Source organism: Canis aureus, chromosome 5 (genome assembly GCF_053574225.1).
Source record: "Canis aureus isolate CA01 chromosome 5, VMU_Caureus_v.1.0, whole genome shotgun sequence".
NCBI classification, from domain to species: Eukaryota; Metazoa; Chordata; class Mammalia; order Carnivora; family Canidae; genus Canis; species Canis aureus.
Genome location: NC_135615.1, coordinates 50879478 through 50905689, shown reverse-complemented (window position 1 = coordinate 50905689; position 26212 = coordinate 50879478). Strand labels below are relative to the sequence as shown.

Sequence of the window (26212 nt, the reverse complement as noted above, 5' to 3'; positions counted from 1 at the left end):
ACTTTTGTGTGAGTTGTTGTGATTATCTGGCTAGGAATTGTGCTGTTTAATGTTTACTATAGGTAAAAGTGCCAGTGTCTTGAAATTCCTCTAGGGTCCTTGTGTTATCTCCCCTCCTCACTTTGGGTTTCCCTAAAGTACACCCCCTCAGATTGTGTCTTGCAGCTCTTTGAGCTTCAATTCACTGTAGCTACAGTCAGCTTTATGTAGTGGCAAACTAGGGGAGAGGCAATGCATTCTATGATATTATTTGTGGTCCTGTGTTTTAAGTATGTGACCTTCACAATTCTTGTCCCATAATGTAGTTTTTACTTCCCCCTTAACTAAGACAGAAAGCTAGAGTACGCAAGAGGGTAAGGAATGCCCTTCTCTCAATTTGGATAAGGCTTTGGGATCCTTTCCTTTTACTTCATAGGCCCTTGGTATAGAGAACTCTTTGGGTTTATTTATTTTTTATTATTATTTTTAAAGATTTTATTTACTTATTCATGAGAGACACAGAGAGAAAGAGAGAGAGAGAGAGAGGCAGAGACACAGGCAGAGGGAGAAGCAGGCTCCATGTAGGGAGCCCGGTGTGGGTCCAAGGCAGGCACTAAACCGCCGAGCCACCTGGGCAGCCCACTCTTTGGGTTTATTGCACAGTGCTTGCTCTTTGTCAGGTACCTACTGTGAGAACATAGTGGGGAAGCTGGAGGTAAATTGGCGCAACATCGGTTCACCTTAAAAATGTGACCCCCAGGAGTTTCTCTTTTTCTTACTAATCCACATTCAGCAAGTCATTAAAATTACCACTTAAGTATTCCTACTAGTTAATGGATCTAAGCCACTTTTGCTCCAGGTAACCACATACCGGCTATGACTTTCTGGACTTTTTTCTCTCTCTCCAGATTTTGGGATGATGGTTTGTCCTATAACCACTATTTCCTAACGGAGATCCAAGAAAAGCAATTGCTTTTCAGCTTATTCAATTATTTCTTGTTTTAAGGACAGTAATTATGACTTCAAAACTCTTTGTAGGTCAGAGATGAAAGTGGAATTCTATGACTCCTTTATGCTAATTTTATCTTAATGTTATTTCTCCCAGGTCACTTCTCTTGAGGAAACTGGACTTTTTTTTTTTTTTTTTAATGGAAAGGCCTGTAGTTACATTCACACATAAATCAGGTCTGACATGAACAAGTTGAAATAATAAAACAAGGAGATTTTAGAAGATGAAGGAAGTGTTGGAATGATTTCACAATTCTACTGATGGGACCTTCAGAATCAAAAATTCATCTCCCCCACTATAACCATTCCTCCCCAAAAATGTTACATCAAGGCTACCTTGATATAGGGCTTTAAAAGATATATCCTAAACATTTCAGACCAAAGTATCCTGTAATAGCTCCTTTTGCCTGTTTGAGATAAAGTAAATCTCTGTTTTTTAATTCTACTGCACATACAATGAACTTGCAAATATTCTGTGGATCTTTTCAAGTTTGGATCATATACTACATCGATATTAAGCCACCTCTGACTACCTCAAATGAAAATCCTACCTATTCTTTAATAATTACAGTGGTGTACTATTAATAGGTCATACTGGATCATAAGAGCCAAGGGTGAAAATGCATCTCTTTCCAATTCCAGAATCAGGGACATCATATTGATAGGCTGAAATCACCTATGGTAGGAACACGTACACCTCTGATTTGGCAAACACTACAAATCAGGGATTTTGTTTTTCCCTTAGAAAGCTAGTTAGACATTTACCATCACATCATCGTGATGTGATGTAAGTACATGATGTGATGTAAGTACAGATGTAAGTACAGCTGTTTATGTACTTTATATCTTATTGTACTCTGTAGTTTCTTGAGATTGGATGTAGCAGGTCAGTGTTCTTTTCATTCCTGGGTATCTAGTCCCTCTTTTTTATTGGAGAACAACGAGGACCTTATTTAATTCTTGGTCATTTGGGTGGGGCTTAGTTTTTTTCTTGGTGTCAAGAGCAGAGCTGAACTGGACGAATCAGTATATTGGTTCTCTCTGGCCACAGTGATGATTCAAAGGTAATCACATGACATAAACTCACTTTATCAAAGCCAATAAACAGTGGCCCAGAAACTTTAGTCGGTGCTCTTGGAAAAGCACTCCCATTTCACTGAGGTCCTAAGCTGATAGACATTAAGTTTAAAACTTCTGTTTTAAGTTTAAAACTAGCCAATGAATGGTAGACCTATCTATGAACAAAGTTAACAAAGAGAAACGAAGAACCAAAAGATGAAGAAAAATCAATAATAATGAACTGGAACTATCCTAATGTTGCATGATATTTCAGGTTGTGAGCCAGGAGTTTTTAGTTTTGTTTTGTTTTAAATACTAACTAGTTTGGATTGGGTTTCTGTTACTAGCAACCAAACAACAACAACAACAACAACAAAACCAACAAAAACGACAGTAACAAAAACACACCCTGAGTAATGTAGTAATTAAGATAGGTAACTCTACATCAGCATAATGTCCTATTTCTAAGGAGGCTCAATGATTATTCATTGAATTAAAGAGAAATTATTGGGACTACACCAGAATAAGGAGCTTTTGCATAGCAAAAGAAAGCATCAGTGAAAGAAAAAGCAACCTACAGAAAGGGAGAAGATATTCATGAATGATATATTTGATATGATATGAAGTATATGAAGAACGTAATTGTCTGAATAACTTAACTCAACAATAAAAAAAGAAAACCCAAACAACCCAATTAAAAAATGGGCAGAGGATCTGAGTAGACATTTTTTTTCCCCAAAGGGGTTATATAGATGGCCAGTACTAGCATATACAACTATGAGAAAATAAATTCGTTATTTCCACCACTCAGGCAGTGGTATTTTGTCATGGCAACACTGGCAAACTAATATAGTGGTTTTCTAATTAAGAGAGGTCCTAAGAGAACTTCTTGTAAGGAGTAGGAATGTAGGGAAGAGTAAGATGGTATGACCAACATCTCTTCTCCTGATATTTATTGGTTTAAAATTATAAAATTAGAGACCATGTGCAAAGTTCGTTTTCATTTTGATTAATGGTACTTTTCACACCTAAAATGGAACTGTACTCACTAAAATGGGAATGAGAGGTCATTAGGGAGCATGGAAGGTAGATCTCATAAATTATGTTTGAAAGGAGTAGCGGTGGAAAATAAAACTGTCTTGTTCAGATTGTTCAGTAAGCTGATTATACATGCAATATTGGGACCCCCTGTATTATACATATCTACATGTGTCACTAATCTCATTGAATATGCTCCAAGACAAGTGATGGCTTCCTTTCATAGCATTGGTATTTTTAAAAAACTGCTTAGGTCTTGACTGAGATCATAGTTCCCGATAATGAGATTTGTAGACTAGAAGATGAATGTAGTATAACAAATGTCTAAATTTCCATTTGCCTTTATTTTCTAAAATTAGATAAAAGCAGGAATTTCAAAATTCTGACATTTTTTATTTTCTGCATTGCTTTTTTCCTCAAAGATCATATCATGACCATTGCTTCTCCATCAGTGTGGGTGTGTGTATAAAAGAGACAGAGATGGATAGAGAGGCGGAGGGAATTAGTGTATTTAAACATTCTCTATTTCAAAATCAACTTTGACCAGTAGAAGTATTTAATGGATTACATGGATAGCTCAGCAGAGGAATTTAATTATCTGTTTAATCTTGGCTCAGATACCGCACAATTTCAATCAATAGTAATTGCATTTACAAATCATAAACATCTGATAAAGCAAATGCCAACATTAACTGACTTGGATGTTTCATGCTTTTGCCACCAGGCATCATACCACCTGCCAATACTACTGGCATGTTTAGTTGGCATTTCACTTAACTAGTTCTTATGCTTTTTAGTGTGAGAATATGAGCTATGAGTTTTTCCTATGAGATCTTGTCCTTTAGGGAATGTAAGATGAATAAGAAGCTTAGATTGTTTTTAAGTAGCAGTATATGTCTGGAACAGTGCCGAGGAAAATAATCAGACTTTAAGTAAAGGAGATAAGCAATATATCTATGGTAATTATAGAAGGGGGGATAAAAGAGGAAGATGACTAAGAAAGCAGCTAAATGCCGATGAAAATGGGATCAGTATAAAGCATTTTGCAGGGGGATCCCAATGGGGTGTAACAAAAGCTATCCCTTATTGTTTGATGAAGTTAACCTTGTTAGTATCCATGTAACCCTTAACTGAGCTTCGTTTAAATACGTTTACAAATACTCATTCAGCTTACATTTATCTCACACTAATATATGTAGTGTCAGTGATCATAACAACTGAACAGAAGGCAAACACAGTATCCCACACTTGGTCATCAATTTTGCAGAAAGAACTCACACTGCAGCATAAACTACCATCTGTTTTTGAAACTCTAGGCAATGAACTCATCCACTTGCTTGATAATTATAAGCTTTATTTACTTTCCCTTAGGGTTGTAGGGACTTGCTTGCATTAGTTGCTTCCCATACCAATTGTTGGCCTAAATATGCCCCCCCTCCCACAAGATAACCATATCAAATCCCTGGAACCTGTGAACAGCATCTTATTTGAGAAGAGGATCTTTGCAAATATATTTTAGTAAAGGGTCTTGAGATGATATAATCCTGGCTTATCTAGGTAGGAAAAGAGGTGAGCATGCAGAGAAGACACACACATAGAAGAGAAAGTGACATGAAGATAGAGGTAGAGACTGGAGTGATGTAGCCACAAACCAAGGAAGCCAAGGAATGTTAAGTGGCACCAGAAGCTGGAAAAGCAAGGAAGGATTCTCTGCTAGAAGTATCAGAGGAAGCATGTCCCTGTCAGCACAGACCTTGATTTCATACTTAGAGACTCCAGGATTGTGAAATAAATTTGTTTTAATCCACTAACTTGTTTTGTGGTGATTTTTTTTTTTTTTTTTTTTTTTTACAGCAGCCCTAGTGAACTAGTATGTCAACCAATACATATACATACCAACAAACGTTTATACACTATTTGGACCATTATCATATTATTAGTTCAATTTATCCTTAGTCTTAAAATTACTTAGACTCACCTTCTGCTTTCCAAAAAATACTATTGAAAGCTCAAGAGCAGCTTCAGGAGAGTAAAACAAACAACGATTTACAGGATCTGTTTCCATTTGAGATAGTATTCTTTTTAAAAAAAAAAATTCTTTTTAAGATAATATTCCAATGATCTCTTACTGCTTAAAAAATTACCTTAAACTTAGTGGCTTAAAACAAAAGTATCTTTTTTCTTTCACAGTTCTATGGATAAGCTCAGCTGGGTCGTTTTTACATTGAGGCTCTCATATTGAATGAAATCATCACATAGCTGCTGGGGCATGCATAATCTCAAAGCTCTACTGGGCTAGATATTTCATATGACTCATTCTCATGGTGACAAGTGATCCTAGTTGTCCCCTGGGAGGTGAGTTGGGGTTTGGCCTTGGAGCACCTTACATGTATCCATCCTCTTGGTAGCATAGGCTTCTCCTAAGATGGCAGCTAACTTTCCAGAATGAGCTTCCGGAGAGAATGTTTTCCAAAAAACAAGATGGGAAAGTGCCAGGCCCATTCTTCTATACTTTATTGCTCAAGAGGTACAGCTCTTACCCAGATTCAAGGACGTGGAGAAATCAACTCCACTTCTTGATGAGGGAATATCATCAAGGTCACATTGCAGAAATGCATGTGAAATGTGAAATATTTTTTTGACCATCTTTGCAAAAATACAACCTGCTATGCATAGTAATCAGGTTCAAGAAAAACACCAAATTTAGAAAAAATTATTTGTGCTTGAGTAAAAAGGATTAAAATTCAAAGGCGCTTTGAGAAGATAAGCTCCCACAAGAGACTCCTTGTTTAATATAGCATTTATCTAGAAGCCTCAATTATGGCCTCTATTTCTCCCACTTTCCACTAAAAGAAACAAGGTAAATGTTCATCCCCTCCAAAAACTGAGGGCAATGAGCAGTATGTTTTTTTTTTTTTTTTGCAATGAGCAATATTATACTGAGTTCTTTTTCATGACTTATCTAGGCTCACCTTTATGAAAAAGAGTATACCTAAAAATATCTGCATCAAGACCCTTCCTACCATTACTACAGCCTGTTCGTAGACCCAGAGTCACAGGATCTAAGTCACTTAGAAAATTAGGCAGTTGTTCCTCTCTCCCTAGGGGACTCAACTGTCTCTCTGTCCCACTACCAAATCTTCAAGTATTATTTCTCCCTACCAAGTTACTACTCTTATTAAAGGTATTTCTACCAGGAAATAACTGGGTAAGAATTGGGGAGGTGAAGAGGTTCAGAACTGTGGCACTACATAGCCTTTGGAGGAGTGTGATGCTAAAAAGTAAAATTCTTTTTTTAAAAAGATGTTATTTATTTATTCATGAGAGAGAGAGAGAGAGAGGGAGAGAGAGATAAAGAGACAGAGACATAGGCAGAGAGAGAAGCAGGCTCCATGCAGGGAGCCCAATGTGGGACTCGATCCCGAGACTCCAGGACCACACCCTGGGCTGAAGGCAGGCACTAAGCCGCTGAGCCATCCAGGGATTCCAAAAGTAAAATTCTTTTGGTAAGCATAGAGACAGGAAGGGCTTGTTTTGGAGTGAAGGTTCAGAGTAACACAGTTCTAGGCAGTAAAGGTAGGCAATACCGCTACTTCCAGAGAACAGAGGTAAATTTTAAAAAGCCTGCAAGAAGCTGAGCATTCTTCTTGGTGTACATCATTCTGCCTTTCAGCTGTACATTTGAGACTAGAAAGGAAACATCACTTGAGTAGACCAAGAACAGGCTACATCAAAGGTCTATGAACAACATTACTGCCAAACAGAACTTGTCTTGTTCAGAAAACACTGTTTTAAGGATCATCACTAAAAATAGTATACGACAAAGTATAAGAGACATTTTAAGAAGTTGTATGATATTCTCATCAGAGTCCAAAAATATCCAGCTACCATAACATGGGAGTAGAAAAAAGAGAGATGCATGGAGAAATAGATTAAAATATATATATATATATAGATAGATAGATAATAATATATATATAGATACTATATATATAGGCAAAAATATATTTTTATATATTTATTTTTACAAATATATTATTAAATTATTTTTAATATTTTTAATATTTATAAATATTTATTAAATATTTATATATATTTTATATATATATAGGGCAAGAAAACATTTTGTTCCCCCCCCCTCAGATTTTTAGGCCAAAGGAAGATGTTAAGTATACTCTCCTTAAGTTTAAGACACTGATTTATTCCTTTAAGAAAAAAAAAGTGCTCAGCTACAAGATGAGAAACAACTGCTAGGTTTAATAATGGTATAAAAAGGCTAGTACCCTTGGATAGTTCTAAGTGTTTTAATTACTAAATCAAGTATGTCAGTAATGGTGTAAATTTAAGGACATGAAAACTCATTCTGCCATATGTTTTTATTGATCTGGCTTAGCTAATTTTTAATATTTTAAGATATTTTAGAAAAAGTAGCAAGAAAGAATAACAAAGGCAGAAAGTAGTTGGAGATCTTTAGTCCCCAGAATATGATGGTACACATTAGTTGAATGATCACAGAGGGGTCCTGGAGCAGAGACAGACGGATTTCCTATTTTACATGGCAATCAGGCCTGGGAAGAAGTATGGTGGTCTCAGTTAAAGGGGCAAGAAAGTGCAGCCTCATCTGCCTTGGGGTTGAAGTCTCCAGGTGTCAATGGCAATCATTCACTGGTGCATTGTGGGGTCTCAGAGACTTTGGGCAGCTGCAGCATGCCAGAACTTTAGGGCTTGGATAACAGGAAGAGCAAAGAAGGCCTCAGAGCAAAAGAAAAGGACTTGTTACTGTGGAAATCGAGTTTGGAATTTCAGCAATATACATACATCTAGACTGGGATTAAATTCAGTCATGGCTGAAGCCATCATAGTCAATAATGCACAGAAAAATGTTTTGGTGAAGGAAATTTTATGACATACAGGAAACATGCGGGTTCATAGGTTACTTTTTAAAAATGGCATCTGTGTGGCAAGGCCATGCAGAAATGGATATTATCAGAAGCATGTGGGGGGATGAGCAAGATGGCGTAAGAGTAGGGTCTGCAAATCACCTGTCTCCACCAAATTACCTAGAAAACCTTCCAATCATCCTGAAAATCTATGAATCGGCCTGAGAATTAAAGAGAGAACAGCTGGAATGCTACAGTGAGAAGAGTTTGCGCTTCTATCAAGGTAGGAAGACGGGGAAAAAGAAATAAAGAAACAAAGGGGGATCTCTGGGTGGCGCAGCGGTTTGGCGCCTGCCTTTAGCCCAGGGCGCGATCCTGGAGACCCGGGATCGAATCCCACATCGGGCTCCCGGTGCATGGAGCCTGCTTCTCCCTCTGTCTGTGTCTCTGCCTCTCTCTCTCTCTCTCTCTGATTATCATAAATAAATAAAAATTAAAAAAAAAAAAAAAAAGAAACAAAGGCCTCCAAGGGGGAGGGGCCCCGCGAGGAGCCGGGCTGAGGCCGGGGCGAGTGTCCCCAGGACAGGAGAGCCCCGTCCCGGAGAAGCAGGAGCTGCACCGACCTTCCCGGGCGGAAAGGGGCTCGCGGGGAGTTGGAGCAGGACCCAGGAGGGCGAGGATGCCCTCGGGCTCCCGGGGACACTAACAGACACCTGCGCCCCGGGGAGTGCGCCGAGCTCCCTAAGGGCTGCAGCGCGCACGGCGGGACCCGGAGCAGCTCGGAGGGGCTCGGGCAGAGGAAGAGGCTCTGTGCGGAGGGGGCTGCGCGGTTCCAGGAGCAGCTCGGAGGGGCTCGGGCGGCAGCTCCGCGGAGGGGGCTGCGCGGCCCGGGAGCGCGAATCCACCAGCGCAGGCCCCGGAGCACAGGGCGCCGGGACACAGCCCAGGATCCGGCCTCCCCCGGGACAGGCAGAGGCCGGGAGGGCCCAGGACAGCGAGGACGCTCCTGCCCCGAGCAGAGCAGATCAGCGGCCCCGCCCCGGAGCCTCCAGGGCCTGCAGACTGAGTTCCTGCCAGAGCTGAATCCAGGTTTCCAGAGCTGCCCCGCCACTGGGGCTGTTCCTCCTGCGGCCTCACGGGGTAAACAACCCCCACTGAGCCCTGCACCAGGCAGGGGCACAGCAGCTCCCCCAAGTGCTAACACCTGAAAATCACAACAGGCCCCTCCCCCAGAAGACCAGCTAGACTAACAACTTCCAGGAGAAGCCAAGGGACTTAAAGTACACAGAATCAGAGGATACTCCCCGGTGGTTCTTTTTTTTTGGTTTTGTTTTGTTTTGTTTTGTTTTGTTTTGTTTTGCTTTTTGATTTGTTTCCTTCCCCCACCCCCTTTTTTTTTCCCCTTTCTTTTTCTTTCTCTTTTTCTTCTCTTTTTTTTTTTTTCGGTTTTTTTTCTTCCTTTTTTTTTCTCTTTCTCTTTTCTTTCCTTCTTTCTCTCCTCTCTTTTTCTCTTTTTCCCAATACAACTTGCTTTTGGCCACTCTGCACTGAGCAAAATGACTAGAAGGAAAACCTCACCTCAAAAGAAAGAATCAGAAACAGTCCTCTCTCCCACAGAGTTACAAAATCTGGATTACAATTCAATGTCAGAAAGCCAATTCAGAAGCACTATTATACAGCTACTGGTGGCTCTAGAAAAAAGTATAAAGGACTCAAGAGACTTCATGACTGCAGAATTTAGAGCTAATCAGGCAGAAATTAAAAATCAATTGAATGAGATGCAATCCAAACTAGAAGTCCTAACGACGAGGGTTAACGAGGTGGAAGAACGAGTAAGTGACATAGAAGACAAGTTGATAGCAAAGAGGGAAACTGAGGAAAAAAGAGACAAACAATTAAAAGACCATGAGGATAGATTAAGGGAAATAAACGACAGCCTGAGAAAGAAAAACCTACGTTTAATTGGGGTTCCCGAGGCCGCCGAAAGGGCCAGAGGGCCAGAATATGTATTTGAACAAATTCTAGCTGAAAACTTTCCTAATCTGGGAAGGGAAACAGGCATTCAGATCCAGGAAATAGAGAGATCCCCCCCCCTAAAATCAATAAAAACTGTTCAACACCTCGACATTTAATAGTGAAGCTTGCAAATTCCAAAGATAAAGAGAAGATCCTTAAAGCAGCAAGAGACAAGAAATCCCTGACTTTTATGGGGAGGAGTATTAGGGTAACAGCAGACCTCTCCACAGAGACCTGGCAGGCCAGAAAGGGCTGGCAGGATATATTCAGGGTCCTAAATGAGAAGAACATGCAACCAAGAATACTTTATCCAGCAAGGCTCTCATTCAAAATGGAAGGAGAGATAAAGAGCTTCCAAGACAGGCAGCAACTAAAAGAATATGTGACCTCCAAACCAGCTCTGCAAGAAATTTTAAGGGGGACTCTTAAAATTCCCCTTTAAGAAGAAGTTCAGTGGAACAGTCCACAAAAACAAAGACTGAATAGATATCATGATGACACTAAACTCATATCTCTCAATAGTAACTCTGAATGTGAACGGGCTTAATGACCCCATCAAAAGGCGCAGGGTTTCAGACTGGATAAAAAAGCAGGACCCATCTATTTGCTGTCTACAAGAGACTCATTTTAGACAGAAGGACACCTACAGCCTGAAAATAAAAGGTTGGAGAACCATTTACCATTTGAATGGTCCTCAAAAGAAAGCAGGGGTAGCCATCCTTATATCAGATAAACTAAAATTTACCCCAAAGACTGTAGTGAGAGATGAAGAGGGACACTATATCATACTTAAAGTATCTATTCAACAAGAGGACTTAACAATCCTCAATATATATGCCCCGAATGTGGGAGCTGCCAAATATATAAATCAATTATTAACCAAAGTGAAGAAATACTTAGATAACAATACACTTCTACTTGGTGACTTCAATCTAGCTCTTTCTATACTCGATAGGTCTTCTAAGCACAACATCTCCAAAGAAACAAGAGCTTTAAATGATACACTGGACCAGATGGATTTCACAGATATCTACAGAACTTTACATCCAAACTCAACTGAATACACATTCTTCTCGAGCGCACATGGAACTTTCTCCAGAATAGACCACATATTGGGTCACAAATCGGGTCTGAACCGATACCAAAAGATTGGGATTGTCCCCTGCATATTCTCAGACCATAATGCCTTGAAATTAGAACTAAATCACAACAAGAAGTTTGGAAGGACCTCAAACACGTGGAGGTTAAGGACCATCCTGCTAAAAGATAAAAGGGTCAACCAGGAAATTAAGGAAGAATTAAAAAGATTCATGGAAACTAATGAGAATGAAGATACAACCGTTCAAAATCTTTGGGATGCAGCAAAAGCAGTCCTAAGGGGGAAATACATCGCAATACAAGCATCCATTCAAAAACTGGAAAGAACTCAAATACAAAAGCTAACCTTACACATAAAGGAGCTAGAGAAAAAACAGCAAATAGATCCTACACCCAGGAGAAGAAGGGAGTTAATAAAGATTCGAGCAGAACTCAACGAATTCGAGACCAGAAGAACTGTGGAACAGATCAACAAAACCAGGAGTTGGTTCTTTGAAAGAATTAACAAGATAGATAAACCATTAGCCAGCCTTATTAAAAAGAAGAGAGAGAAGACTCAAATTAATAAAATCATGAATGAGAAAGGAGAGATCACTACCAACACCAAGGAAATACAAACGATTTTAAAAACATATTATGAACAGCTATACGCCAATAAATTAGGCAATCTAGAAGAAATGGACGCATTCCTGGAAAGCCACAAACTACCAAAACTGGAACAGGAAGAAATAGAAAACCTAAACAGGCCAATAACCAGGGAGGAAATTGAAGCAGTCATCAAAAACCTCCCAAGACACAAGAGTCCAGGGCCAGATGGCTTCCCAGGGGAATTTTATCAAACGTTTAAAGAATAAACCATACCTATTCTCCTAAAGCTGTTTGGAAAGATAGAAAGAGATGGAGTACTTCCAAATTCGTTCTATGAGGCCAGCATCACCTTAATTCTAAAACCAGACAAAGACCCCACCAAAAAGGAGAATTACAGACCAATATCCCTGATGAACATGGATGCAAAAATTCTCAACAAGATACTGGCCAATAGGATCCAACAGTACATTAAGAAAATTATTCACCATGACCAAGTAGGATTTATCCCTGGGACACAAGGCTGGTTCAACACCCGTAAAACAATCAATGTGATTCATCATATCAGCAAGAGAAAAACCAAGAACCATATGATCCTCTCATTGGATGCAGAGAAAGCATTTGACAAAATACAGCATCCATTCCTGATCAAAACTCTTCAGAGTGTAGGGATAGAGGGAACATTCCTCGACATCTTAAAAGCCATCTACCAAAAGCCCACAGCAAATATCATTCTCAATGGGGAAGCACTGGGAGCCTTTCCCCTAAGATCAGGAACAAGACAGGGATGTCCACTCTCACCACTGCTGTTCAACATAGTACTGGAAGTCCTAGCCTCAGCAATCAGACAACAAAAAGACATTAAAGGCATTCAAATTGGCAAAGAAGAAGTCAAACTCTCCCTCTTCACCGATGACATGATACTCTACATAGAAAACCCAAAAGTCTCCACCCCAAGATTGCTAGAACTCATACAGCAATTCGGTAGCTTGGCAGGATACAAAATCAATGCCCAGAAGTCAGTGGCATTTCTATACACTAACAATGAGACTGAAGAAAGAGAAATTAAGGAGTCAATCCCACTTACAATTGCACCCAAAAGCATAAGATACCTAGGAATAAACCTAACCAAAGATGTAAAGGATCTATACCCTCAAAACTATAGAACACTTCTGAAAGAAATTGAGGAAGACACAAAGAGATGGAAAAATATTCCATGCTCATGGATTGGCAGAATTAATATTGTGAAAATGTCAATGTTACCCAGGGCAATATACACGTTTAATGCAATCCCTATCAAAATACCATGGACTTTCTTCAGAGAGTTAGAACAAATTATTTTAAGATTTGTGTGGAATCAGAAAAGACCCCGAATAGCCAGGGGAATTTTAAAAAAGAAAACCATATCTGGGGGCATCACAATGCCAGATTTCAGGTTGTACTACAAAGCTGTGGTCATCAAGACAGTGTGGTACTGGCACAAAAACAGACACATAGATCAGTGGAACAGAATAGAGAATCCAGAAGTGGACCCTGAACTTTATGGCCAACTAATATTCGATAAAGGAGGAAAGACTATCCATTGGAAGAAAGACAGTCTCTTCAATAAATGGTGCTGGGAAAATTGGACATCCACATGCAGAAGAATGAAACTAGACCACTCTCTTTCACCATACACAAAGATAAACTCAAAATGGATGAAAGATCTAAATGTGAGACAAGATTCCATCAAAATCCTAGAGAAGAACACAGGCAACACCCTTTTTGAACTCGGCCATAGTAACTTCTTGCAAGATACATCCACGAAGGCAAAAGAAACAAAAGCAAAAATGAACTATTGGGACTTCATCAAGATAAGAAGCTTTTGCACAGCAAAGGATACAGTCAACAAAACTCAAAGACAACCTACAGAATGGGAGAAGATATTTGCAAATGACCTATCAGATAAAGGGCTAGTGTCCAAGATCTATAAAGAACTTATTAAACTCAACACCAAAGAAACAAACAATCCAATCATGAAATGGACAAAAGACATGAACAGAAATCTCACAGAGGAAGACATAGACATGGCCAACACGCACATGAGAAAATGCTCTGCATCACTTGCCATCAGGGAAATACAAATCAAAACCACAATGAGATCCCACCTCACACCAGTGAGAATGGGGAAAATTAACAAGGCAGGAAACAACAAATGTTGGAGAGGATGCGGAGAAAAGGGAACCCTCTTACACTGTTGGTGGGAATGTGAACTGGTGCAGCCACTCTGGAAAACTGTGTGGAGGTTCCTCAAAGAGTTAAAAATAGACCTGCCCTACGACCCAGCAATTGCACTGTTGGGGATTTACCCCAAAGATACAGATGCAGTGAAACGCCGGGACACCTGCACCCCGATGTTTCTAGCAGCAATGGCCACGATAGCCAAACTGTGGAAGGAGCCTCGGTGTCCAACGAAAGATGAATGGATATAGAAGATGTGGTTTATGTATACAATGGAATATTACTCAGCTATTAGAAATGACAAATACCCACCATTTGCTTCAACGTGGATGGAACTGGAGGGTATTATGCTGAGTGAAGTAAGCCAGTCGGAGAAGGACAAACATTATATGTTCTCATTCATTTGGGGAATATAAATAATAGTGAAAGGGAATATAAGGGAAGGGGGAAGAAATGTGTGGGAAATATCAGAAAGGGAGACAGAACGTAAAGACTGCTAACTCTGGGAAACAAACTAGGGGTGTTGGAAGGGGAGGAGGGCGGGTGGTGGGAGTGAATGGGTGACGGGCACTGGGGGTTATTCTGTATGTTAGTAAATTGAACACCAATAAAAAAAAAAAAAAAAAAAAAGCATGTGTGTTCAGTATCCACATGCATCAGGAACATTTTTTTCCTGTCATATTTTTATTATTTTCCTTAATGACACAAAGATTTTATTTATTTATTTATTTTTTATTTATTTAAAGATTTTATTTATTTATTCATGAGAGACAGAGAGAGAGAGAGGCAGAGACACAGGCAGAGGGAGAAGCAGGCTCCATGCCGGAAGCCCGACGTGGGACTGGATCCCAGGACTCCAGGATCACACCCTGGGCCAAAGGCAGGCGCTAAACTGCTGAGCCACCCAGGGATCCCCTAGATTTTTTTTAATTACAGCCATTTGCCTAACCAGAAGTATTAATGTGATTTAAAAGAAAAAACAAATGCAATTTTAGCTTTTGGAAAACTTAAAAGTCTAAAGTTTTTTAACAATCTATGAAATGAAAAAAAAAATCTATGAAATGTTTATATTTTCTGATTTTCAGTGTTGTAGATAATACTGCCTTGAATTGTAGCTTACCTACTTGATTTTCTGAAAGCCTGTGTGCTGAATAAACCTGCAGAAAAAAATACTGAGAAATATATTCTACAATGTTTTTATTAATAAATTCATAGAGAGCCTCCTCTGTTATCTAAGAGAGAAGTCTAAGAGTCTAAGACTGGCTGTTCCAATCTTTCTATGCCAGCTATAGTATGTGAAAACATCCTGTGATAATCTGTGCATTAGAGATGCACTTCATTGAAGCCATTAGCTTTATCTTTTCCCCCTTTTTATAAGTTTTAGAGCAATATTGGAGTTATCACAGGATTCATTGTACATGTTTCCCAAGCTAATTTTGTGTCGAATTCATTGTACATGTTTCCCAAGCTAATTTTGTGTCGAACGATCACTTAGTGCTCTTGGTCATAGTTCTTTGTGCAAATCTGGTGAGGACTATGGAGCATCTTCTCTGAGCAAAAGCTGAGACATCAGCTTTGTATACAATTGTACAAAGTTCAGAGATCACCGTGCCTTGTCATGGAATAGTTTCAAATGTAGTCCAGTCCTTATTATTGTGGAGGCCAAGAAAAATCAAGGCCATTCCACCTCAAGTTTAGCGTTATCACAAGTACAGCCATCCCAGGCCCCTGTGAATAAGAGCTGAACTTTACCTTACTTCAGTTACAGGAAGAAAACAGCTTACAGCTTAACATCCTAGAAAGCCTCATGTTAGAATAAAAACAGCCCAAGCCAAGGGCAGGAAGCCCCTATTAGAATGAGAACAGAGCTCAATGCCCTTGAAAGCCCCATATCAAAATGTAAACAGAACTTGAGAAATTCCTCCACCCCTTCTGAAGATCCCCTAGACCAGTCTATAAAAAACTAAGCTGAAACCCACCTAGAGCTTGTAAATAAACCCTCGTGTGTTTGCATTGGTGTCGGCTCCTTGGTGGTTTCTCGGATTCGCGATCTTGGGCACAACAATTATGTGTTTGCAAAACAGTGAAACATATGGGAAAAGATTTATTCAAAGCAGAGGTTATTAACAATTATGCTGAAATAAGCTTAATTTCAATTTCCACTAAATTAAAATTATTTATTTCTCATGCACTTTTGACCCATTAAGACAATTGATCAGACTTAGCTGTGTTTTGTCAGGTCAGTAGGTATGTTTGACTGACACAGAAGGACCACCCGTCTCTTCTCCCCCAGTTGGATGGAGACATTGCGTACACAGGGAAGAGTCAATTTCTATTCACGTGGCACCAACATATTTCCAAATGGTTCTTGAGTTTACAACTAAATCCTGATTTAAATAGAAATGCTCTTTCTGAATTGGTATGTTAAAGAATACCATGCTTTCTTATTCAAAGCAACTTCCTCTTAGGAACTCTAACCCTGATCTTGTACCAGTACCTACTCAGAGCTCTTTTATCTTCTTTCCTTTTCATCCAGGTTTTTCTATTTGAAATTTCTGTCATGCTTTATGGTTGTATATCTCATCTGGAATTTTTTCTCTTAAAGGGATGGGTCATCTGCAGTGCTCTTCTGGCCTTACCACATATATCAACTCTCTATTTGTGGCAATGGCTATTTAAAAACTCTCTCATCACAAGCTAATCCTTTTTGTGATGTCTTTCTCTAGTTACTATAACAACAGAAGACCTGGTCAAAATTCATTATCCAGTGTTCTGATAAGCCGAAGAACTTCCAGAAATGCCAGTTTATAGGAGTTATTTAAAGGAACAAAACGAACAACAGATGATTTTTAGAACATTTATAGACTATTATCACATATATTTTATATTATAGATATAATATAGAGCATAAATTATATTTATTATAGATATATAGACTATATCATAAAATATATAGGTTTAGAGTTGTAAGGGGCCTTCGATTTCTTCTGTTCCTCCTCCCTACCAGGAAATATTTTGTATTGTAGCATTCACAGGTGGCCGCCTAACCTTGGCCTGCAAACTTCCTATGATAGGACATCCTCCCCTTTTGGTACAACCTATTCATTATTAATGATCATACAGTTCTTTGTGTTGCTTAGAAATACATTCCCAGCAACTTCTACACATTAATTCTTATGTCAGGTTACTCTTCACTAAATAAGGGGGTTATATTTTTAATCTGTAGAGAACCAAATATTTGAGGAGAGGTATTTTTTAAGTCATCATCTCTATTTTTGCCTACCTAGGAACCACTTCTAGTTTTCCAATGGGAAACTTTCTTCATCCTATTCTCCATTGATATGGTTTACCATGGGGTGAAATGTTTCTTTCTCCCAAATCTCTAGGATGTGCAAATAACAGGGCTACTCTCATTCAACATATTCAGCATTCCTCTGGCCACAGTGATTATTTTGGTCACAGGCTAGTGATCCAAGTTGCTCCAGTGGAATTCTATACCAGCACTTCTATGAAAAATATCCATCTTTTGGAGTTGCTAAAATGCTGGAATATGAGCTTGGAACTGTGGGGACAGCCCACACGACTAAACGATGGTGACACAAAGAAAGCAGAGCCTTAAGACAGAAACAGAGCTCTGACCACGTTGTTAAAACGCTTAGAGCTAGCCTGTTGGTTAAGCTATGTTGCTTCTTGACCTTTTAGGAGGTGAACCAGAAAATTATGCTTAAGCCAGTCTGTGTTTCTACTGGTTGCCCCTAAAGAGTCTTGAGCAATACAATTATATTTTTCTGAGTCATTTTTTTCTTATCTAAAACTTTATGGCATGACTATCAGACCTTTTCATCTGAGTCACACTATGCTATACATGCTCTCAATTTTCAATGTCTTCATGAAAATGGAGTACCTAGAATGGGCCACACAGTGCAGTAGATGAGAACAGAATACACTCAAGTGGAATACAGTTAAACATTTTCCTTCCTGCTTTATGCTCCACGTCATCACTGACAAAGAACTAGATTGCCTTAAACTTTTATCCACCATTTTATTGCTGCTTGCCATCCTGTTGACTTATACGACACTTGAATTTCTTAGGCCTTCTTCACACAAACTTCTATTAAGCTCTTCCTTATCTCTTCATCTTTGCTTCCAGTCCTTTCCCAAGCTACCCAGATGTGTATATCCATGTATCTGATCTTCTGAATAGTTTTGAATTTTGAGCTTACACAAGTAACTCAATGTCTCAGAGCTTCAGTTTGCCTTATTATAGAATTATAAGGTATTGCTTAGGATGCTTTTGATGACAGATGCTAGAAACTCCAAATTAAAATGGCCAATCAACAAGAGGACATATTATCCCTAACAAAAAGTCTGCAGCTTTCAGGAAGATAACAGGGTAGGAGGATCCTGAGCTCATTTTGTCCTCACTGCTCCCCTCCACCTCTGTTGTCCATGCAGCTGACTCTGTAAATGGCCTGAAGATTGGTAAAATTGATCTTCCACAGCTAGTTGTAGAGAGAAGGAAGCATTGTAAAGGGTTTGAGGGGCAGAGAAACAGTTGGGAACCAAGCCACCATGGCAACTAAACACAACTGGAAAGGTTATCAATAGCACTGAGAAGTGAGAGAACCATATTGCATGCTGGGTACCTGCATTACTGGGGATCCCCCCTTAGAAGATGAATGCCTATAATATGTTATAGACTTATTATAACATATTGATTATATGAGTCAGACTCAATGTTCTGACTTTGAACACCAGCAAGACTTAACTCAGGGAGACAGGGTATGAGAAGAAACAGAGACCTTGCTCTTTAAGGGCCACTAGACTAAATAACTCAGCCTCAGACACAGCACAGAATCCACAGTTTGTAAAGCTTCAGAGTTTATGTATAAGAGATTTACTGACTGAACTTAGAACATGTGCTGGAAGGGAAGGGATCTTCAGGAGATTTCTTCAGGAACAAAAGGGCTGTGGGCACTTTTTCTTCCCCTCCTGCAATTTAGATAGCCAGATGCTTATAGGAATGAGTTCTAAGATTCTTTGTCTCCCTTGCTAGGACTATGTGCCCTTATGCCATGCTTCCCTAACAACTACCCATCCCACCTGCCCACCTTAATAGGCTTCCCTCCAGCAGCTCCAGCCCCATCACACTCATCAGGCAGTCCCAGCTGGGACACCACCACTCAAAAGTGAGTCCCACCTCTGGAGGAGGTGGAGGGAGGTAATTGAATAATCCAGGCTAAAAGTGTTGCCTCTAGTCAGCCTCTTAGCTGGTTGCACAAGGAGGAAGTTCTGCTCTTCAATGAAGTTGCAGTGTGGCTGAGAAGCTTATTGCTGGCACACAGGCTGTTGGGTGGGCCCTGTCCACAAATGAAACCATAGCACCACATTCTGGGCTCTTAACAGCAAAGGGAGCAAACCTTGCCCAGTAGACCCACAGAAGGCAAAGCAGATCATTGCAGCTAGTGGGGCTAAAGGTAATCATGGGGCCACTATAACAAGAGCCCACAGGAAACTCACACAAGGATACCACTGGAGCACCTGGTCCTGGTGACTAGGAAAGATTGGGCTATAGGACCTCTTTCATACAAAGCCACTACTTTCAAGACTAGGAGACCTACTTAATTCATAGAAACAAACACAGAGAGTTCATTAAATGAGTAGACAGAGGAATAAGTCCCAATAAAAAGAAGACAAAAAACTAAAGTAAAATGCCTAAATAAAATAAAGATAAAATATGCCTGACAGAGACTTCAAAATAATGGTCATTAAGATACTCATTGGACTTGAGAAAAGAGTTTATGCATTCCGTGAAAACTTCCACAAAGGTAAAAAAATAACCACCGGTCAGAGCTGAAGAATCTAATGTTTCAAATGAAAAATACACTAGAGGAAATCAACAGGATGCAGAATGGTCAGTGATCTGGAAGACAGGGTAATGGAAAACAACTAAATTTAACAGCAAAAAGAAAAAGTTAAGGGAACTCTGCAACATCAAGCATAGTAGCATTCATGTTACAAGGATTCTAGAAGGAGAAAAGAGAAGGGGATAGACAACTTATTTGAAGACATAGTACCTGAAAACTTCCAGAATCATAGGAATTAACAAACACAGGTCTAGTAAGCACAGAGAGTCCTTAACAAAATCAATCCCCGGAACACAACAAGAAACATAATAAAATTGCAAAAAGAAGTAAAAAAGAAAAATTTTAAAGCACTGTAAGACAAGGAAACTGTTTCACACAAGGGAAACCCTATAAGGCTACTGACTAATTCTTCAGCAAAAACTGCAGGCTAGAATTAGTGGCACGATATATTTAAGTGCTAAAATGAAAAACCCTTCAACCATAATACTCTATCCAGCAAGGTTATCCAGAATAGAAGGAGAGAAAAAGACTTTCCCAGACAAACAAAAGTTAAGGGAGCTCATCACCACTAAAACAGCCTTACAAGATATGTTAAAGGGAATTCTTTAAGTGGCAAGAAAATGCCAAAACCAGAAGAAAATTATTAAAACATTTCACAAGTAAAAGCAAACAGAGTAAAGGTAACAATCACTTATAAAGCCAGTATGGAGGTTAAAACAAAGTTGTAAAATCAATTCTACCTACAAAAATGAGTCAAAGGATACACAAAATATATGTAAAATATGACATCATATCTATAAAATGTTAGGGGGGATGGGAGCAAAAATATAATGCTTTTAGAATGTGTTTTAACTCATACAACCATCAATTTAATACAGACTGCTATATATGTAAGATGTTACATATGAACTCAATGGTAACCAGAAATCAAAACCTTGCAATAGATACAAAACAAAATAAAGACAAAGGAATCCAAGCCTAATAACTGAGAGAGCTATCAACCACAAAGAAAAAGAGCAAGAGAAGAAAAAAAAAAGGGAAGAACTATAAAACAGTTAACAAACAATGAGCAAAATGGCAATAACTGACATATCAATTACTTTAAGTATAAATGGACTGAGCAGCCTGGGTGGCTCAACGGTTTAGCATCTGCCTTCAGTCCAGGGCCTGATCCTGGAAACCCGGGATCGAGTCTCACATCAGGCTCCCTGCATGGAGCCTGCTTCTCCCTCTGCCTGTGTCTCTGCCTTTCTCTCTCTCTCTCTGTGTGTCTCTCATGAATAAATAAATAAAATCTTTAAAACAATAAATATAAATGGACTAAATGCTACAATTAAAAGACTGAATGGATAAACAGAACGTAAGACCATCTCTATGATGCCTGTAAGAGACTTACTTCAGACCTAAAGACACATATAAATTGTAAGTGAAGGAATAGAAAGATGTTCCATGCAAATGGAAGCACACACACACAAAAAGCTAGAATATAAAACAAATACTATAGGGACACTTGGGTGGCTCAGTCAGTTAAGGATCCGCTCAGGTCATGATCTCAGGGTTGTAAGATCCAGCCCCATGTCAGGCTCCATGCTTGGCATGGATCCTGCTTAGGATTCTCTCTCACTCTGACCCTTCCTACCATCAATCAATCAACCAATCAATCAGTTGATCAAATACTATAGCCAGAGACAAGAAGGGCATTACATAATGATAAAGGGATCAATCTAACAAGAGGATTTAATTGTGACTATCTATGTACCCAACATAGGAGAACCTGAATACATAAAGTAATTATTAATATACATAAAGAAAGAACTTGACAGTAATGCAATAATACTAGGGACTTTGACACCTCACTTGCAGCAATGGATACATCAGCCAGACAGAAAATCATCAATGAAACAGTGCCTTGAAGGATACACTGGACCATATGGCCCCAAAAGATAGGTAGCATTCTAGTCATAAACAGCAGAATATACATTTTTTTCAAGTACATGAGGAATATTCTCCAGGATAGATCACATGTTAAGCCACAAAACAAGTCTCAATAAATTTTAGAAAGCTGAAATGACATCTTTTCTGATACAGTGATATGAAACTAGAAATCAATTACAAGAAAAAACTGAAAAGAGAAACCCACATTCACATGGAAGCTGAACAACATGTTACTAAATAACCAATAGGTCACTGAAGATATCAAATAGGAAATATAAAAACACATGGAGATGAATAAAAATGCAAGCTAGGGTCCAATATCTTTGGGATACAGTAAAAGCAGTTCTGAGTGAGAAGTTTATAGTGTTATAGGTCTATCTCAAGAGAGGAGAAAAATCTCCAATAACTTAAGTTTACAACCAAAAAAGCTAGAAAAAGAACAAACAAGGCCCAAAGCTAGTGGAAAGAAGGAAATAATAAAGATTAGAGCAGAAATAAATGCAATAGGAACTAAGAAATATAGAAAACCTCAAGGAAACCAAGAACTAGTTCTTTGAAAAGATAAACAAAATTGATGAACGTTCAACCAAACTTATAAAAAATAAAGTAAAATCAAAAATGAATGAGGAGAAATAATGGACACCACAGAAACACAAAGAATTCTAATATTATGATAAATCATATGTCAATAAATTAGATAACCTTGAAGAAATGGGTATATTTCTAGAAACATGCAATTTTTGAAACTGAACAGACCAATTACTGGTAATGAAATTGAACTAGTAATCACAATACTCCCAACAAATGTCCAGGACTATATGGGTTCACAGATAAATTCTACTATGTACCTAACAAAGAGTTAATACATATTCTTCTCAAACTATTACAAAATAGAAGAGGAAGGAAAACTTCCAAAATCATTCTACAAGGTCACTATTTTTAAATAAGATTTTATTTATTTATTCATGAGAGACACAGAGAGAGGCAGAGACATAGGCAGAGGGAGAAGCAGGCTCATGGTAGGGGAGCCTGATGTGGGACTGGATCCCAGGACCCTTGGGATCATGACCTGAGCCAAAAGCAGATGCTCAACCACTGAGCCACCCAGGTGCTCCTACAACATCAGTATTGTGGACACCAAAACCAGATAAAGACAATAACAAAAAAAGGTACATGTCAATATATCTGATGAATACAGATACAAAATCCTCAACAAAATATTAGCAAACTGATTTCAACAATACATTAAAAGGATCATTCACCATAATCAAGTGATATTTATTCCCGGGATATAAGTTTGGTTCAATAGTTAGGAATCAATCTATGTGATACATTTCATCAATAAGAGGAAAGATAAAAACTAGTATCTCAATAGATGCAAAAAAATCATTTGACAAAAATCCAACAGCTGTTCATGACAAAAACACTCAGCATATGCCCTCTATGTAGGCATATGTACTTAAAGACAATATATGAAAAACCCACAACTATTATCATAGTCAATGGTTGAAAACCGAAAGCTTTTCCTCCACAATCAGGAACAAGACAAGGATGTCCACTCTTGCCACTTTTATTCAACATAGTACTGGGAGTCCTAGAGGTAGTAATCACATACAAAAAAGAAATAAAAGGCCTCCAACTTGATAAATCACAAGCAAAACTGTCACTCTTTGCACACAACATGCTTCTGTATGTAGAAAACCCTGAAGAGTCTACCAAAAAACTATCAATCAATAAATTCAGTAAAGTTTCAGGATACAAAATTAACATACAGATATCTGTTGCCTTTCCATGCACTAATAATGAACTAGCAGAATAAGAGATTAGGAAAACAATCTTGTTTATAATTACACCAAAAATAATAAAATACCTACAAATACATGTAACTAAAGAGGTTAAAGACTTATACTCTGAAAACTATAAAATATATATTATAGAAATTGTAGCACACACAATGGAAAGATATGCCATGCTCATAGATTTGGACAACCAGTATTGTTAAAATGCCCATACTACCCAAAACACTCTAAAGATTTAATGTCAAATTTGTCCTATCAAAAAACAAATAGCATTTTTCACAGAACTAGAAAATCCTAAAATTTATATGGAACCAGAAAAAACCCTGGATTGTCAAAGCAATCTGAAAAAGAACAAACCTGGAAGTATCACAATCCCAGATTTTAAACTATACCACAAAGCTAAAGTAATCAAAACAGTATGATACTGGCACAAAAACAGACACATATCAATAGGACAGGACAGAGAACCCATATATAGACTCGTGTCTATATGGTCAATTAATCTATGACTAAGGAAGCGATAGTATTACAATTGTGAAAAGATAGTCTCTTCCACACATGGCGTTGGGGAAACCGGACAGCTACATACAAAAGGATAAAACTGGACCATTTTCTTACACCACACACAAAAATAAATTCAAAATGGATTAAAGGACTAAATGTAAGACCAAAAAACCATGAACATCATAGAAGAAAATATAAACAGTAATGTAGACAGTAATCTCTTGAACAGCATTGTTAGCAATATTTTTTTTTCTAAATACGTTTCCTCAGGCAAGAGAAACAAAAGCAAAAATAAACCAGTGGAATTACACCAAAACAAATGGTTTTGCACAGCAAAGGAACCATTCACAAAACAAAAAGGCACCCTAAGTAGGAGAAGATATTTTCAAATGGTATATTTTGCAAGGGGTCAAGAGCTAAAATACATAAAAAAAACTTGCACAACTCAACACCAAAAATAAAAAGTACTCAGAATAAAAAACGGACAGCAGACCCGAATAGCCATTTTTCCAAAGATGACACATATAGGGCCAGCAGACACAAGGAATGATGCTCAACATCACTAATCACCAGGAAAATACAAATCAAAACAACAAGATACCAACTTAAACCAGAGGCAATGACTAATATCAACGGGCCAAGAAATTCCAGGTGTTGGGGAAGATGTGGAGAAAAAGGAGTCTTTGTATGCCATTGGTGAGAAAGCATATTAAACAGGCCAGGAGCAGACAGCGAATACTGAGAAGTAGCATAGAGATTTCTCTGATCGGTGACATCGAGCCACTCATCAAATTGCTTACGATTTGGTTTTTTAGTGACTTCATTTCATTAAAATGTCATTTAGCCTTATTTTTCCATCTTATCCAAAAGCATGTCTTAAGAGACTATAAAAAAATTGGCTTCAAAGTGGCTTATATACACCTCTCTAGAAAAAAAAATATAGAGGAAATTATATGTCCTGGTATTTTATTGACAATACCCAACATTCTAATGGAGTGCCTACCTTGTGTCACATACTGTTCAAACTATTTCACCTGAACAGGTGCTACTACCATTATTGCTGTTTTACAGAGAGGGTCACTAAGTGCAAAGAACTCAAAAGGCTTGCTCAGGGCCATGCAACTGGTAAATGGAGGTAATGCAGATTCTAAAATAAATGGAATCTCTACTAATGGGCACCACCATATAAACAGCACAATCACAGAAAATGGCCATGATTCTAATACCAGTACTCTACTGGGATACCAGTAATCACGCTGGTACCTGAAATGCTCTCTCTCTCTCACACACACATACACATACATTCATTACAGCCTTTAAATGTTACACATTGCAGGAAGTTCTAGTTCTTTGAAAATGGTTAAACAAGCCAAGGTGCATAGAACAAGGTCTATCAGTGTCTAGTGAACCAACGTACTGAAGAGGGCCGTCATGAAGGCCACCAGAAGCATTTTATGTAGAAAAAGCTCATTTTAATACTGTATTGCCTCTTTAATATTTTAGTAACCATTTCATGTAGAAACAATTGCAAATGTTTGCAATGACTTTTGTAATTACACAACGGATTGGAACTGGAGTGAGACAGTGAGGGATGACAACTGGGAGAACAGGAATTGGCATTATACTAATTAAATTCAGTATCTAAGCACTCTGTCATTATTCTGTCCTAGTTGTTATAATCAAGTTGCCACATTTTCATCTATGGGTATTTCTTTATTAGAAAAGAAATTTACCATTCACACTAGAGACTGCAGAAGGAAATTAACTTAATCTTGTAATTCTAGGACAAATTTCACAATAAAGGATGCTTAAATTTTCAGAGAGTGCATGTGTGTGGGGGGAAGCAAAGAAAATCATTCAGAGTGGTGTTTTTCGAATTTAGCTACTTTCACAGACATTCCTGTGGGAGAGGCTTCCAAATTTTCTGTAATAATGCTTTAAATGATTTTACTTTTGTTCATAATCTAAACAAATTAATACACACTTGTTCAAGATTACCTGGAAGACCACGCTACCCAACAGAGTTGCCCGCTGATCACAGCATCTGCTCTTCTACATCTGATCTCTGTCAAGCGAAGGCCAACCATGCTAGACTTCTCCTGGGGTGCTTCTCAGACTCCATCCTCAAGACCCCCTGGTGACTAATGTCTATGTGACCAAAAAATACCGAGTAAATAAAATCCTCTTTGCTTGAAGTTAAGGACTGTCTTCAAAGTATCTTGGG

The 26212-nt window shown here is 38.5% G+C and overlaps 2 long non-coding RNA genes across 7 annotated transcripts in view; one reads left to right on the top strand and one right to left on the bottom strand.

The window, feature by feature from the left end:
• LOC144314173 (uncharacterized) overlaps positions 1-26212 on the bottom strand; it is a 75756-nt gene that overhangs the window by 24841 nt on the left and 24703 nt on the right. For 3 of the 5 annotated variants that reach the window (XR_013379966.1, XR_013379962.1, XR_013379965.1), the window contains exon 6: positions 25987-26136. The exons of 1 other annotated variant lie outside the window; for it this stretch is intronic. This is a non-coding gene — a long non-coding RNA (uncharacterized LOC144314173). Of the gene's footprint in view, positions 1-15862; positions 15935-25986; positions 26137-26212 lie in introns of those variants that run through there. One more of the 5 variants, XR_013379964.1, reaches the window with a different exon arrangement.
• LOC144314171 (uncharacterized) overlaps positions 1-26212 on the top strand; it is a 65879-nt gene that overhangs the window by 28516 nt on the left and 11151 nt on the right. The window lies entirely within an intron of this gene.